Raw genomic sequence first — 15,308 nt, forward strand, 5'->3', positions numbered from 1 at the left:
TAGCAGTTAGCACTAGCCTCTCTCCCTCTTTCTCTCTCTTGCTCAGTCTGTCTTGGACCAACAGATTAACTTGTTCATCAGAGTGTGGTGTTGTAACTTCAGTGTAGAGGATTGTGAGGTTTATTACAACTGAAACAACAGTTAGTTCCGACCAAGTAATTTAATTCAGCGAGAGTCATTCTATGAGTGCTAATGTAGAGTACAACAGCACTGGGACTTCTAACTACATGTATCACTCTGCTCTACAGGTGTTCTATTAGTATTTCCAGAAATAACATTTGATTATTATTATTAATGATGTCTGGTCGTCAGGAGAGGATGAAGCGGAAAAGCCTTGATATTTCAGCACACACCTGAAGTAACGTGTAGACGAAGTAGCATGCTAGTGTACACTGTGCAGGACAGGAAAATGTTGGTGTTGCTTAGCAACAGTCCAGTTGCGTATCAGTTTGTGTTGGCAGAGTGGTGACTACAGCCTGAGGCAGGCAGCTGCATCAGAGCCAAAGCAGCCATTTTTTAATTAATCTATTTAATCGGTTAAAAAAAACAAAAAACGATACAGATAATCAGAAAATGTTGAATATTACTGGCTAGGCCGATAATCAGTCAATACCAACCTCCTATCCACCATCCACCCAGTGATGGAGAAGGATGCTGTACTGATGCACCACCTTCTCTTGTGACCTGTAGACAGAAGGAAGAAAAAATCAGTTGTAGTAAATTTGTTACTGAAACAGGTCATAGGGTCACCAAAACATCAGAATCTGTTCTCTGGGAACCAGGAAGACCAAACTGACATAGACTGACCAGTCCATATCTGAATAATACTCAGCAGGTTGAACCCACCACCAACCCACCAGATTCTGTTGTCCCTGTTGTCTTCTGCTTCAGCTGCAGAACCTGGACTGGTGTCTCACAGAGAGCTGTGGTTCTGAATCCTCTGTCCTTTGCAGTAACTTCTTCTGACCTGGATGTTTCTGGTCTTCATGTGAAGTGACCCAAGTCACTGGGACTGGACTGGACTGCTCACTGGACCAGGTCGCCACTGCCCAGCTCAATGGCTGTTTCATAAAATCAAGTGAGATTCAGTGACACCTGATGGTTAGACTCCTGTACCACTTCCAGAGGACCTCTGGTACAGAACCATCTTAAACATAAAACTAACATATTTATAACTGTCCATATTTTATAATGGTCAAAACATATGAAACTGATTTAATATCTTACATTTTCTGTCTTTATGTATTTTACTGATAGCCTTGTCTGAATAGTGTGGAGTATATAAACGACTCTTCCTCGGCTGTGATGCTGCGGACTTCTAATCCTGTAAAGAGGTAATCCTGCGGCCTTTTAAAAGATCTGCTAAGTCCTTTAGCCCAACTAGCTGCTCCCTCACAATTCACTGCACATTAAAAAGCTGACAGCTTCACCTCTGATCCCGAGGCTGCATCTGCCCGTCTGCATCTGCCCGTCAGCCTGCTGCAGTGTTACTGCTGCACAGCTGGACTCTACTGAGAACACAGGGATTACAACACACAACTGTTGTCTCCTCAAATCCCCAAACACTTGTACATGCATATAGACCACATATAGATTCTCACACACACATACACACACACACACACACATACTCCCTGAGGACTTCCATTCATCTACACATAATGTGAATTATATTCATCCTGGAGCTTTTATAGGTCAGAGCCAAAGAGCAGATATCTTTAGTCTGAGTTACACAACCTGGGATTTAAATAGAAACATCTTCAGTTTCAGTGGACAGGAAGTTAAATAATACATAAATCACCTCTTTAACTATTTATTCTGGGAATTTTTATTCTCCTTTGTGTTATTTTATCCAAAATGTCTGTAAATATTAACCTTTGTCACATCACCTCATCCTCACAGTGGCAGAGGCAGGACCTGCTCTCTTCTCTCACACAGTTAACAGTCTATACAGTTTGTGTCAGATGACTTCTCTGTTCTGAGCAACTTTTTTCAGATTTGCCGGATGGCAAATATGGAGGACCAGGGATGTCACAAGAAAAGTAGTAGAGCGTTTCCTTGATTTCATATTTTAATAGGCAATAAAAAAAGGAAGTGTCAAAAGAATTTAATAAATGAATGATTAATCTATCATAAATACTTAGTTTTTCAAATTCTATTATTTATTCCTGACTTAATAAATGTATTTATAAATGGTTTATTTATTTAATGAGAGTTTTATGCTGTATTAGTAAATCCATTTTTATAGCTGAATTAATTATATTAATATAATCATAGTTGAATAGATACAAAGTACAGTGTGTTACATCTTAGTAGTAAAATAAAAGCTGTGTCTTAGTTCAGAGGCCACATTCTTTGGAAGACCTCCGTAGACCACATAGACCATGAAGGCTGATCTGAAATAAGATCGTCTGGTCTGTGGAGGATTTCCTGTTTTTATCCTCAGCTTCTGCAGTCTGGAGTATTCTCTTTTAGAAAAGTGATTCATCTCTGGCACACGATGAATCTTGGAATAAGTTTCCTTGCATCAGAAGCGAAGGGCGCATTTGAAGGAGGCTTTGAAATGGGACGGCCTCGTCTTCAGACGCAGCCTCTGAGGAATGCGTTTCCTGAACTGAGACCAAATCGCTGTCATTCTCATCACAGAAGCTGTATCTGTTGTTTTTCCACTGGTTGTCACAGCTTGTCCTTAATTTGTCATGTGTGTATGTGTCCTCTACACCTGATGAACTGAATGTAGACACCGTCTGCTCTGTGATTTCAGTCATCTTCAGTCATTAAATAAAGGATCTTGTCTCCACTAGAAGATGAAGCCTCCTGCTGATATGAAACAATGACTCTCCATCCTCTCAGTCTTTATAACACCTGTCTCCACACAGCGCTCAGGGCACCTTCAGAGGCTGTGTCCTCTGAGACATAGAGCCTGTGGACGTAGCAGTGAGTTAGCAGTTGGAGGGAACCACAGCAGGGACTGACACTGTGTGCTCAGTGCCCAGGGGAAGAGAGTGGAGTGATCAGGGAAATGGCTGCAAAGGGGGCAGGAAACGTTTATTGCCCCTGTGATTTATGGATTATGGGTTTTTAATGGTTTGCTGTGTACGCCTGCAGATTTTTCTGGGAGAGAGGAATCTGTATCTCAGTGCAGGGCCACAAAAAGAAAATGACGTCTCCATTTTCCTCCTGTAACAAGGTCAACCACTCTGTGCCCAGCTTCTCCTCTGAGGGGCTCATGAGTTCATTTATTCCCTGGATGTGTTTTAAATATGTCATGTGACATGTATGACCGGTTCGGTGACTGCTGGACAGGAGGTGTCAGCAACCAGCTTCTACCACAAGCAATCAGCAGTGATCATCGGGACAGGAATTATTCTGTAGATCTGGTCTGTGGTTATGTACCGGATTGGTCCACAACATTTGTTTTGACATCCACGTTTATATGTCAGATTTGCACGTCTTAAGACAACATAATATGACGATTTTGACTTCATTCCTTTGCTCACCAACAGCTCTAAACAAACTGTCTGTGTCCATCGATGTTTCAAACAGAGGTGATGATGCCTTCATGTACACCATCCAAGATCTGTCTTCACCCCTTCTATCAAGTTTCCTTACAGAGGAAAATGCATTATTTTTGGTGCAGATTTTTTTAACTTGAAACATGCAACATGCTGAAACATTTGTCGACGCAGCACAGCATTAAATATCAGGAGTGCCATGTGTTTGACGCTCTACGCCGCCTGTCAATGAGTGCTTCCCAGTCTCAGAGCAGTAGAGGTATGTATTACTGATGTGTCGGTTGTGAACGAGCTGGCTCTTTAAAGTGAACGATGGGAGCCGGCTCCTGTCCGAGAGCCGTTTTTTTGTATTGTAAATTAATACAAGGCAGACCTCAAGATTTTACTTGGAATAAATTACTACTGCAAACTAAAATAATCCTAACAGTGTTTAAAAGGTCAAATCATGGCTTTAGAGAAATGTTTTTTTCTCCCTTCCCGCTCTCAGCAGGGAACAGGTGTGCAGCCACAAACTGAGCAGATCAATACTCAGGGTATATACCGTATATATGTATGTATATATATTGTCACAGCCTGGCTCAGCTGCTGGACAACCAGAAAGGGGCGACAACACAAGTTGGCATATAAAGTCCAACAATTTCTTTAGAAAAAAGGAAAACTAGACGTAGGCCGACCAATAACTAAAGAACAGAAGAAAGGCCACAGCTGCCATCAGGTCAGCTGGGAGCGCTGGATCACCGACGACACTGACAGCCAGAGCACAAACAGAGAGAGAGAGAGAGAGAGAGAGAGAGAGAGAGAGAGAGAGAGAGAGAGAGGACTGAATGGGAATGCCTTTATGGTGCACACCGGGCCCAGGTGTAGCACATCAGGCTGATGAGATCCATGTATTCAGCATCTGAAAAGGGAAAACAACAAAAAGAAACAAGGACAACTAGTGCCCTGGTGGAGGGGTCGTCACAATATGTATAATGTATCATTCACGGACAGTGAATACCGTGTGACACTGCTTCAAGGACCAGGTTGGTCATAACTGTGAACAATAACCTCAGTGCTGATAATGTCAGTCTGTTTATTTCCTCTGGTGGTAGTCACCAACACTGTGGCCTGCAGGGGCTGCTGGGCGGGGCACTGAAGAAGCTTTAAATACTGACACATATTTAACTTTAAAAGCCAGAGCAGCACTGGAGAGAAACTCCTGTTCCCTCAAGACCTGCACCAAACTAATGTCAAAACATCTCCAGAATAGCATAGGGTTTGTGTCTGTGTGTGTGTGTGTGTTTGTGTGTCTGTGTGTGTGTGTGTGTGTGTGTGTGTGTGTGTGTGTGCGTGCGTGTGTGCATGTGAGTGTGAGTGTGTGTGTGTGCTCTGAGATGCTGACACCAGAGTCCTGGTCCATAAAAAGAAGCACTCTGAGGAGAGTCTGGCTCAAACTGAATAAACACTCACATGAATTCTTGGTCAGCTCTGTCCTACTCTGTGTGGTAAATGGACTATAGTGCTTTTCTAGTCTTATCGATCACTCAAAGTGCTACACATTCACACACGATCAAACCTTGGGGTTCAGTATCTTGTCATTTTGAAACTTGTCACTTTGAAAAGTGGACGGGAGGAGCCGGGACTCAAACCACCTACATTCTGATTAGTGGAAGACCTCATCTGCCCCTCCATGTCATAGGTTACCTCTGGGGACACATTTAGACTAAAGACCAGTAAACTGGAAATGGCTTGTCCAGTTGGGCAAAGAAGTCATGTCCTCATTTGGGAACCAGCAGATTTTTGGGTCACAGGTTACGGTCAGGGTAAGACAAGAAGTGTTTCTGGAAATCACTTTAAGTCTATGTAATGTCCCCAAAGGACTGCTAAACCTGTGTGTGTGTGCTGGTCGTTGATGAATCAGAATAACACGGCTGTGAGTCGCAGGAAGCAGATTGTTCCTGCCAGAGTCCATACAGCAAGAGATATTTTATAACTGTAACACACACACACACACGCACACGCGCGCACACACACACACACACACACACACACACACACACACACACACACTCTCCACATGAGCCAGGTACAGGGTCTCTGAGCAGCAGACACAGAGAAGAGCTACATGTGCGTCTCCTCTTCACACCTGTCAGTTCTTTGCTATGATGGATCACCTCTGCACTGTGTGTGTGTGTGTGTGTGTGTGTGTGTGTGTGTGTGTGAGGGACTGGGGGACCAAGCCAGGTTGTGGCACTATGGTTTCAACAGATCAGAACTGTGTTGTGCCTGATGACCCGCCTAATCAGGGCCACAGGTCTGTCTCCTAGGAAACACTCACTCTCTGCTGTTACTTCATACACAACAGCCACACAACACTGTTTCACCATGAAACATGGACTTAAGTTTTTTATTTATGAAGGCTTAGCAATCATCCATTTATTATTTGTATCTGCCTATCCCAGCATGCACTGGGTGGAGGGCCAAATATTGATCATGTACCATAACCCAGATTCTATGAGTATAAGCTCCGCCCTCTAAGAGCTGTCTCTTTGGGTTTATCCCCTTGAGAGGACTTGCTTTCCCGCCCTGCGCCCAGCACTGGGCCCAGTTTTAGCATCAGCAGCTGTTTACTTACCAGTCTAAAAGAGACATTGTGAGTTTAGCATCAAACTTCTTTCCTTTGCTCACCAACAGCTCTAAACAAACTGTCTTTGTCTCCATCGATGATCTGTTTCAAACAGAGGTGATGATGCCTTCATGTACACCATCCAAGATCTGTCTTCACCCCTTCTATCAAGTTTCCTTACAGAGGAAAATGTATTATTTTTGGTGCAGATTTTGTTAACTTGAAACGGATTAATGGAAATTAGTGAATGAGGTAAAAATATAGACATGTAACTGATCAAACAGTAACTACATAATAATTCGGTCAATAATTCAGTTATATAACATAGGTCTAGTCAGTTTTAGACACTCCAATGTACAAAGGTTACAGATAATAACTTTAATGTCTCTGTAATATTAAATTATGTTTATACTTCTCTCACAGGAGTTAACCTGTTCACAGTCTGTGGATACTTCTCATGTGGAGTCACAGTGAGGCTAACACAGTTTTCTCTGCTAGCTATAACGAGGTCAAATGAGCGATCCTAAAAGAAAAGAAAACATCGTACGCAATCAGTCCTACCCTGAGGCAAGCACCAGTGACCCTTGTCACCTACAGCCTTTACCAGATTCTCCAATATGTAGCCCAGCTCCAAAAAAAGAGCAGCACAATGATCTCTCATTGTGTGAGCTGCATGAGAACAATATAAATCTCTCACTATCAGAATATATCAAAGAGCAGACGAGCTTGAGAACATGATACACATCATCATCAACATTGAATATTTAAAATGTCACAAGAACTTAGAGTCATTAAAATGAAGAGGACATGCTGCTGGAACGATATGAAACACATTTATTTTGTGACTTTGATTTGATATGTTTTTCTCCCTCCCTTCACTTCCTGTTGGTAAACAAAGAAATAATGTTGGGTCACACCTGATGAAGATTTAGAATCATCATCATGTCATGACAGGCCAGATAACTTGTGAGTCACCACTGAGCTCTGTGTTTATCCATGTAAACCTGTTAGCATTAGCTCTTTTCATGTTTGTTTGTTCACCGTTCTTCTATCTTATTCTTTTTTCTATTTTATGGCGGTTATTTACCCTTTTTGTAATGCTCCCAGGCGTTCCCCTGGTAACCATGGTAACCCGATGTTTAACATCACATCGTTAAGAACACCTTGCACTGAGAGCTGCCTCCCATCTCTTCAGCCAGGCTCCTGCTTTAACAGCTACAGATCCCATGTGGGAATAAATGTCAGACCTTTCAGGTGAGGTGACTTGTTCTTCCTGTTTCTGTTGTGTTCACACATGAGAGGATGCTCCTGTAATGAATGATAGTCAGAGCAAAACAACAGGAGAAGACATGAGCAGCAGCGAGCAGCATTAAAACAACAGGACTGCTGGGAAAATAGGAACGAGACAACAAAGAAACATGAGGGGAAGACGAGAGGAACGAAGTCTGGAATAAAGAATATGTTCTATGTAATGTTCTGTGTTTCCACAGAGTGATGTCATGTGAATAAAGCTGGGTGTTCTCCTCTCATGACATCATTCCAATTAAAGATGGTGACAGATTTCCAGCATCTTGCATCCATCACAGTAGTCATTGTAGTATTTAATCGAAGGTGACAAGGGCGTCTGGTGCATGTAATGACAATGATATCTGACAGCGGCCATGTATCAGGGGTTTTTGGAAGATAATAGTCTTTAATGTTTGTGGGTGTCATGTGACTACTCATGTCATGTCATATGACTTAAATGCAGAAATAGGCTGTGTCTGAAATTACTCACTACTTACTATCTAGTCCACTATATAGTGAGTTTGTCATTTTGTAGTACTGTCTGAATGTATAGTCAGAATTATTATACCTGATATAGTGGACTCATGGTATCCCACAATGCAACACAAAATGTGGTGCACAACCAATGGTCAAGTTAAAAGACAGAAAAACGGTGCATCGAAAATGATCCCAGTAGTGTCTGAATGTGTTTTTTCATTGTACTGATGAGCTCTCTATAGTCCTGTACATAGAACTGCGTGGAGAGTGAGGAGGGAATGAGTGAGTGGTTTCAGACACACGTGGTGTTTCTGTGTCACTGTGTTAAATATTGTTTTGTTAAATAGTCTGAAAAACCATCTCATGTGAGCGTATAAATGTTTTTAATTCATGTGTTTCCATTACTCATTTTTAAGTTCTCAGTTTCAAATGGCTCCTGAAGCAGGTTAGTTACACACTCACACACACACTCACACACACACATACACACACTGATCACAGTGAGTGTGGTCAGTGCAGTTACCTGGTGCATAGGAAGCTGAGACTGAGCTCAGTCTCCTCCTGGTCACCTGAAGGCGTCACCTGAAGGCGTGGTGAACTGGATGTGGCAATGCTGATTCGTCATGAAACACAAACACACAGCAGAACAAACTGAGGCTCCCAGGGGCCCGACAGTTCACTGAACAATGTTCTCAGCCTGGGAGGACATGAAACATTGATGAGAGAGAACACATCAGTCCTCACACTGAAGAGCACGCACAGAGAAAACACATCAGCCTCTCCATAATTCATCGCTCCACCCCCACACACCTTCTTGGTCTGCCAGGTGTGCACACACATACACACACAATAATAGTAAATATAGTTGTGAGGACACTCAGTGATATGGTGCATCCATGCATTAAGTGATAGTTCAGGTTTTCTGATGTGGGGTTGTATGAGGTACTGATCTATAGTCAGTGTGTTACCTGCAGTAGATTCAGATCAGTTCTCAGTTTAGAGAAGAAGCAGGAGATTAACAGAAGGTGTACAAGTGAATTGACAGGAGCAGGCACCACAGCCACACCCAGCAGGAAGGACACACACACAGACACAAACACAATTAGAGAGACTGACTGAGGACAAACAAACCACATAAGAGGAAACTGCAGGAAAACAAAATGGGAGAGAACAACCGGACTCTAACAAAACTGACCAACAGGTCCTAAACAATCATACAAGTAATTTATCCCTACACTCTGATACACCTCATGGGAGCATACCGGCACGCTGAACCATTGTCGTCATGGTTACAAAAGTAAACACATGGTTAATGATGTGGAACTAATCGATCACTTTCACACTGGAAATAAACAGTGGTCTCCTGTCAGGAAGTCAGTGTACTTCATGTATATGTACCTCTTCCTGTGCGTCTACCTTTTCATCTGTGTGTGAACCTCTTCCTGTGTGTGTGTACCTCTTCCTCTGTGTTTGTACCTCTTCCTGTGTGTGTGTACCTCTTCCTCTGTGTTTGTACCTCTTCCTGTGTGTGCACCTCTTCCTGTGAGTCTACCTTTTCCTCTGTGTTTGTACCTCTTCCTGTGCGTCTACCTTTTCCTCTGCGTGTGTGTACCTCTTCCTCTGTGTGTGTACCTTTTCCTGTGTGTGTACATCTTCCTGTATGTGTACCTCATGACTCATCCTCATCTTGCTGATGCTTCTCAGGCTGCGGTCGAAAAGTCCTGTGGTCAAAGATGTGAAGGAAAATCCAGAAGTGGAGTGTTGAGCCTCAGTCTACTGAGCCACTCTGGTTTCCCGGCTGCTCAGGAACTGCAGGCAAGAGGAGGAGCGCTTCCAATACACTGAGCCTCGCCTCCATTACAGCAAATAAACTACTTTCATTCCATGTATCATTATTACTAAAGGAGGCAGAGGAATAACTAAACACACAGAGCAGGGAGAGCAGGAGAGAGAGAGGGAGAGAGAGAGAAGTCATCGGTAACGAGGCTTCGTACTAACGACTATGACCAACTCTACATATCAAACAGAGGGAGTTAGACATAAAGACCTGCCTCTAATAAAGTCTGTTATGAGACAGCCCGTCTCGGGCCCCGGTGGTTCACCTGGTGGAGCACGTGACATTTGGTCTTAGTCCTTGCTGTGACTCTTTGCTGCGTGTCTTCCTCTCTCTCTCTCTCTCTCTCTTTCTCTCTCTCTCTCACTATTACTTAACAATTACTATTATTAAGGCAAAAGCCTGAAAAGATAACTTTAGAAAAAGAAAGATATTGTGTCTCTTCTAACTTTCTCTCTGAGTGATCATGTTACAGTAAATACAGCTGAAATCACAACTCAGTCTAGTCTTTTATTTATGTGTTTGGTGATTCTGTCAGACAATGTCAATTATAAAATCAGGATTTGACCAGATCCAGACATGTACTAGGTTTTGACCTAGTCTAATTTTCACTATTTGGTCCTTTTCCTAGTTTTTGTGCTAAGCTAGGTTAACACTACCATCTGTAGTATTGTACTGACGCAGTGACATCAGGCCTCTCAGGAGACAAATGAGCATGTTCACTCAAAACCTGCATGATCTCTTTAAATTACATGAGTGAAACACTAATTACCTTACATTATACTAAAATTTTTCGCTCACCTGGTAGAGTCTGTATCATGAAAGCTTAGTCCTAACCACTTTGGCCTGGGTTCAAGTCCAACCAATAGCCCTTTGCTGCATGTCATCCTCTCTCTGTTCCTCTCTCTCTCTCCCTCTCCCTGTCACTGTCGCTTCCAAAATGAAGCCAAAAAATAATAAATAATAAAAAACATACCTTTTCCCACCAACTTTATTTTTGTTTGTCTGCATATAGGCCCTTAGTGCCTTAACCATGACAACAGATCATGTATCTGTAGTTTACACATGAATATAAAAGACTGTAAATGTCTTATAATAAGTGACCTAACACTGGTTGTTATAAATGTTTATGGACAGATGCAGGTGTTTCCTCAGCTCTCTCACCTGTGCCTCTCTCTCTGAAAACCCTTAATCATGATTATGAACAGCCTCTGCAGAATGAGGACTCACACTAACAGTAATAACAGCTCCGATCACTCATCACTCTCCAAACTGAATCAAATCAAACAGCTTTGATTAGGTCTTTCATATGCAGTCAGTGTGGGTCCACAGGCATGAAGGCAGAGCTTTGTGCCCCCCGCCCTCCTCCAGGATCTGGAGCGCTGGTCTACGTCATTCAGCCGACTCGCCACGGGCAGCTACCTGTGGCCCTTCATTATGACCCCATTCAGTCAGCCCGGCTCCCTGCCAGCATCGCTCCCATTGCCTCTGCTCACAGAACCGGAAAAGACCCACAACAGCTCCTAATCATCACCGCTCCACAGTCTCCGCAATCTGCTGAGGAGATTATGTCTCTGAAAGCAGAGAGAGAAAAGAGTGTGTCCAAAGAGAGAGAGATCAGAGAGAGAGAGAGAGAGAGAGCGAGTGTACAGTAGATCTACTGCTGCTACAGAAATAAAACCTGAGGAAAATAGAGAAAGAGTTTCTGAATGTTAAACAGAGCAAGAGGAGGATTCATTCGTTTCCTATTACATAAAACTAGTGGAAGTTAATATGTTATTATGTTAAATTACATGACAGAACTGAAACACACACATTTTTTAATGAACGACACAGTTGTGTTAGGGAACAAAATATGAAAGCGAAATTGAAGTGTGTGAAATTTGTTTTTGGGTGCTGTGCGTGTGTGTGTGTGTGTGTGTGTGTGAGAGAGAGTGAGTGATGGAGCTCCAAGGGACTGTCCGGTCATCCATCCATTGTTGTTGTTTCGTTTGTGGGTTTTTTATTTATTGGGTCTGATGTTTGAGGTCTGATTCCCCTCAGACCCTTACAGAGAGGACTGATCCACTGTGGGTCTGACCTCTTCATAAAACCTGTTTTATTATTGACTTTGTTGGGGGGAGGAACACCGACTGCTGACTTAAGGAGATCCATCCCCCAAATCAGCCCACACCAGCTGCACAGGACAAGGTGGAGCACCATTCTGACTGTAGCCTATAGTATTTATACATTTAGGAAATATCACATGAGAGGGAGTGATGTTGTACTGAATATCAACATGTCTGTGATTCTGGAAGAAGACAATCACAGCCGTGCTGATATTCAGTACATCACTCCTTCTCGTGTGATATTGCTTTTATACAACAGTTGTACGAGCGCCATATTAGTTAAATAAGTAGGAGAGGTACTGGACTGTTGCTCAGCAACACATAAACATTATCCTGACCTGCACAGTGCACACTAGCTTGCTACTTTGTCTACTCGTTACCTGAAGTATCCAGGCTTCTTCCCTTCATCCTCTCCTGACGACCAGACATCATTTAATACAAATGTTATTTCTGGAAATATTGTCGTCGATGACCATTAATCTAATGCTAATTAATGGTTAATAGAACACCTGGAACTGTGTGCTGAGTTGGGTCTGGCTTTGGACAGGAACACAGCAAGGAGTCACGCTTTGCCACTTCCCTTACAAATGCTGAATATACTGGTTTTCACGGCAAAAGGGGCATTTCAGAAGGAACTGGCAGACTGATCCGAACTGTGCCAGCCATCATTGAGCTGCACCATCATTCATATGTCATCCAGGTGTACAAAGTTCCCAAACAATGTGGTTGAACAGGCTAATATTAAAGCACAATTTGCAATGTGCCTGATCGAAGTGATTAACTGTGTTGTTGATTAAGTGTTGGTGAAGAGGTCCAGACTCATACTCTGGTCCAGACCTGGACTTCTGACCCAGGAGGACCCAGACCCTGGACACTTAGATGTTCCAGTAAATGAAACTTCCATTCAGACCTGGCTGAATGTAATTGGTCAACCATGATGTCCAATCAATCCGATCGATCAATCAATTTCATTAACTGTGCGGCTCTTCAATCCCACCTCATTGACTCCTTCAGCCACACTCCCATTCCATTTTTTTCTTTTGATGTTTCTGCCAGAGGAACCAGTAGCAGATCAATGTTTTTCTGTTTTTCCCCTCGGACAGCAGGACCTCCACCTCACACCTCACAGGTTCACATCCAGAGTCCAGGTTTACACTGAGTGTTGTTAGCTTTCGTTAGAGCACCACACCACACAGAGGTGAGCTCTTCACCTGAGGAACTTCCTTCTTTCAAGTCATCCTCACAGCTAACCATTAGAGGAAGGTGCTTCTATCATTCTTCTGTGGTCTGTAGTTTTCTATTCTTCTTTTATTTCAAAAAATGGAAGTGTTTGGACATAAGTGTGATGACATAGTGAAATGTCACCGCACACCTCCATCTCTCTCTGCGTTCATGTTCTTTAATATCCTTTAATGTCAGCTGTCTGTTCATTCTGTTCTCTCTCCTCATACTGAGCCAGAGGAGCTTCATGACACATGATCCCACAGGACTATCAGCAGGCTGCACACCTGTACAAAGCTGTGAGAGCTTGGAAAGCCACAATAATGTATTTCAGTATGGACACACGAACAAACTGAGTCAATGCGTTCACTGAACGAGCTCATACCTTTGGTGAATGGTGAACTGAACGTTGCTAATGCTCATGACAGCTCACACACATGCCGGTGTGTGTGTGTGTGTGGGGGGCACCAAAGAGCTCTTTGCCAACCTCCAAAAAACATCAGAAGAAAAACTTTATTCATCTCAATCAGTGGTGGAGACTGAACCAGTCTGTTGTCTGGTTTATAAATGCTGCATCATTTGGTTCATGCAGCATAAATAAAATAGAGTTCACCTGTTGATGCATCTGCACTGAAGAAGAGGGACACATAGTTCACCTGTTTACTGTTGAACAGGTATGTGCTGACAGTTAGCTTAGTTAGCTTTTTAGCTTCTTTGCTAGTTTTTCCATTACAACAGATGTACCATTCCTACAATAGCGTGTCTACCCAGCACACATGCCCATTTGGGACCAGTCTTGGGCCACTGTGGGCAAAAAACAGGGTCCAGAGTGGGCTGCTGTTACCAGTGTGAAATGCCCACAATGGGCACATGGGACTTTGGAGCCACAGGGGCAAACTGCTTCTTAAACGACAGACCGGTTTAACTTACTTTGGTCCTACTTTACAGTTTACCACCTTACTTTTAATACATGCGCAGAATAATTGCACACCTAAGATTCATGTGTTTTCGATACTTACATTTATTCACAGCCAGGTAAGAAGAAAAAAATAAGAAAATATTTAAAATTGGAGTATAAAACTACTGAATAAAATGTTTGTTGTTTTCTTTTTACAGAACAATGTCCACATAAGTACATTATTATGACACAATAAGTGCATTATAAACCAATCTCTTCAGGGGCACCAGTGGATCCTCTGATTTGTCTTCTGGTCCTTTTGCCCCTTCTCCCATGCTAGCATCACTGCTCACTGCTAGCGTCTCTAGCATTGTGAAGCCACGTTTTAATCAAAGGTCCCACTTCGGATCCTGCAGCTTGGCTTCTTTTCACAGCATCTAAGTAACAGAAAACAACAACTGAAATGTAAAAACAAAACAAGGGTGGTCAAATGCAAAGTATATAGTTGTGTTTCCCTTCTTTTATGGCATTTCCACCTCAGGATGGGCACCAATAATCTTTTGATGAACACAGGAACTAAACCTGCACTTTGACTAAAGGACGTGAGATGAGTATGAGTTCCTGGAGGATTGTTCCTGGTGTTGTTTATTATATCAAAAACAAACTAAGCATTCAGACAGGACTCCAAACGCCAGATTTTCCCCAGAAACGATCTTCCTTTTCTAGTATAATCAGAAAAAAATAAGTTGTATATTTCATAGTCACAAAAATATTTGATATTATTGCCTTTACAATTTACTGCTTATAATTTAGTAATATCTTTCGATATCTAGCGATTTTCTTTCAATTGTTCATTTATTTATTTTATTTAGAGGCTTCTTTACCATAGCCCTCTACAATACTTCATTAATGTTCATTCTTAAATATAGTATGTTCTCTACCTAGTATGTTCTTTTTCATTCTACATTGGGTGAACTTTCTTGAAATTGAATATCCGCCGTTTCTGGCCCACACACAATGAGCCAAAAACTCAACCTACAACCAACATTCCTGCAACATTAACATGGACCAAATAAAAAAGTTTGAGTATCCCTCCAAAGCATAATATTAAAATAACATTTTAACTGTGCGATGTGCAGTTTCCCAAAGTAAACCCAAATGTTGGTCCAAAAGGGAAAAACTGCTCTGAGTTCTGCATGGGCTAACCCACATAGGGCTATTAGGGCTTTCTGTGGGCAAGACTACAGTGGGTTTCCCGCAGAAAACCCTCATGGGGGCCCATAAGGGCAAAACTGCTGTGGGCCCTGCAGGGGATACCCACAGGGGACCCATGTGGGCTTTCTGGGCCCTGCCCACACTAAAC

The sequence above is a fragment of the Seriola aureovittata genome, chromosome 1 (genome assembly GCF_021018895.1).
Source record: "Seriola aureovittata isolate HTS-2021-v1 ecotype China chromosome 1, ASM2101889v1, whole genome shotgun sequence".
Taxonomy (NCBI): Eukaryota; Metazoa; Chordata; class Actinopteri; order Carangiformes; family Carangidae; genus Seriola; species Seriola aureovittata.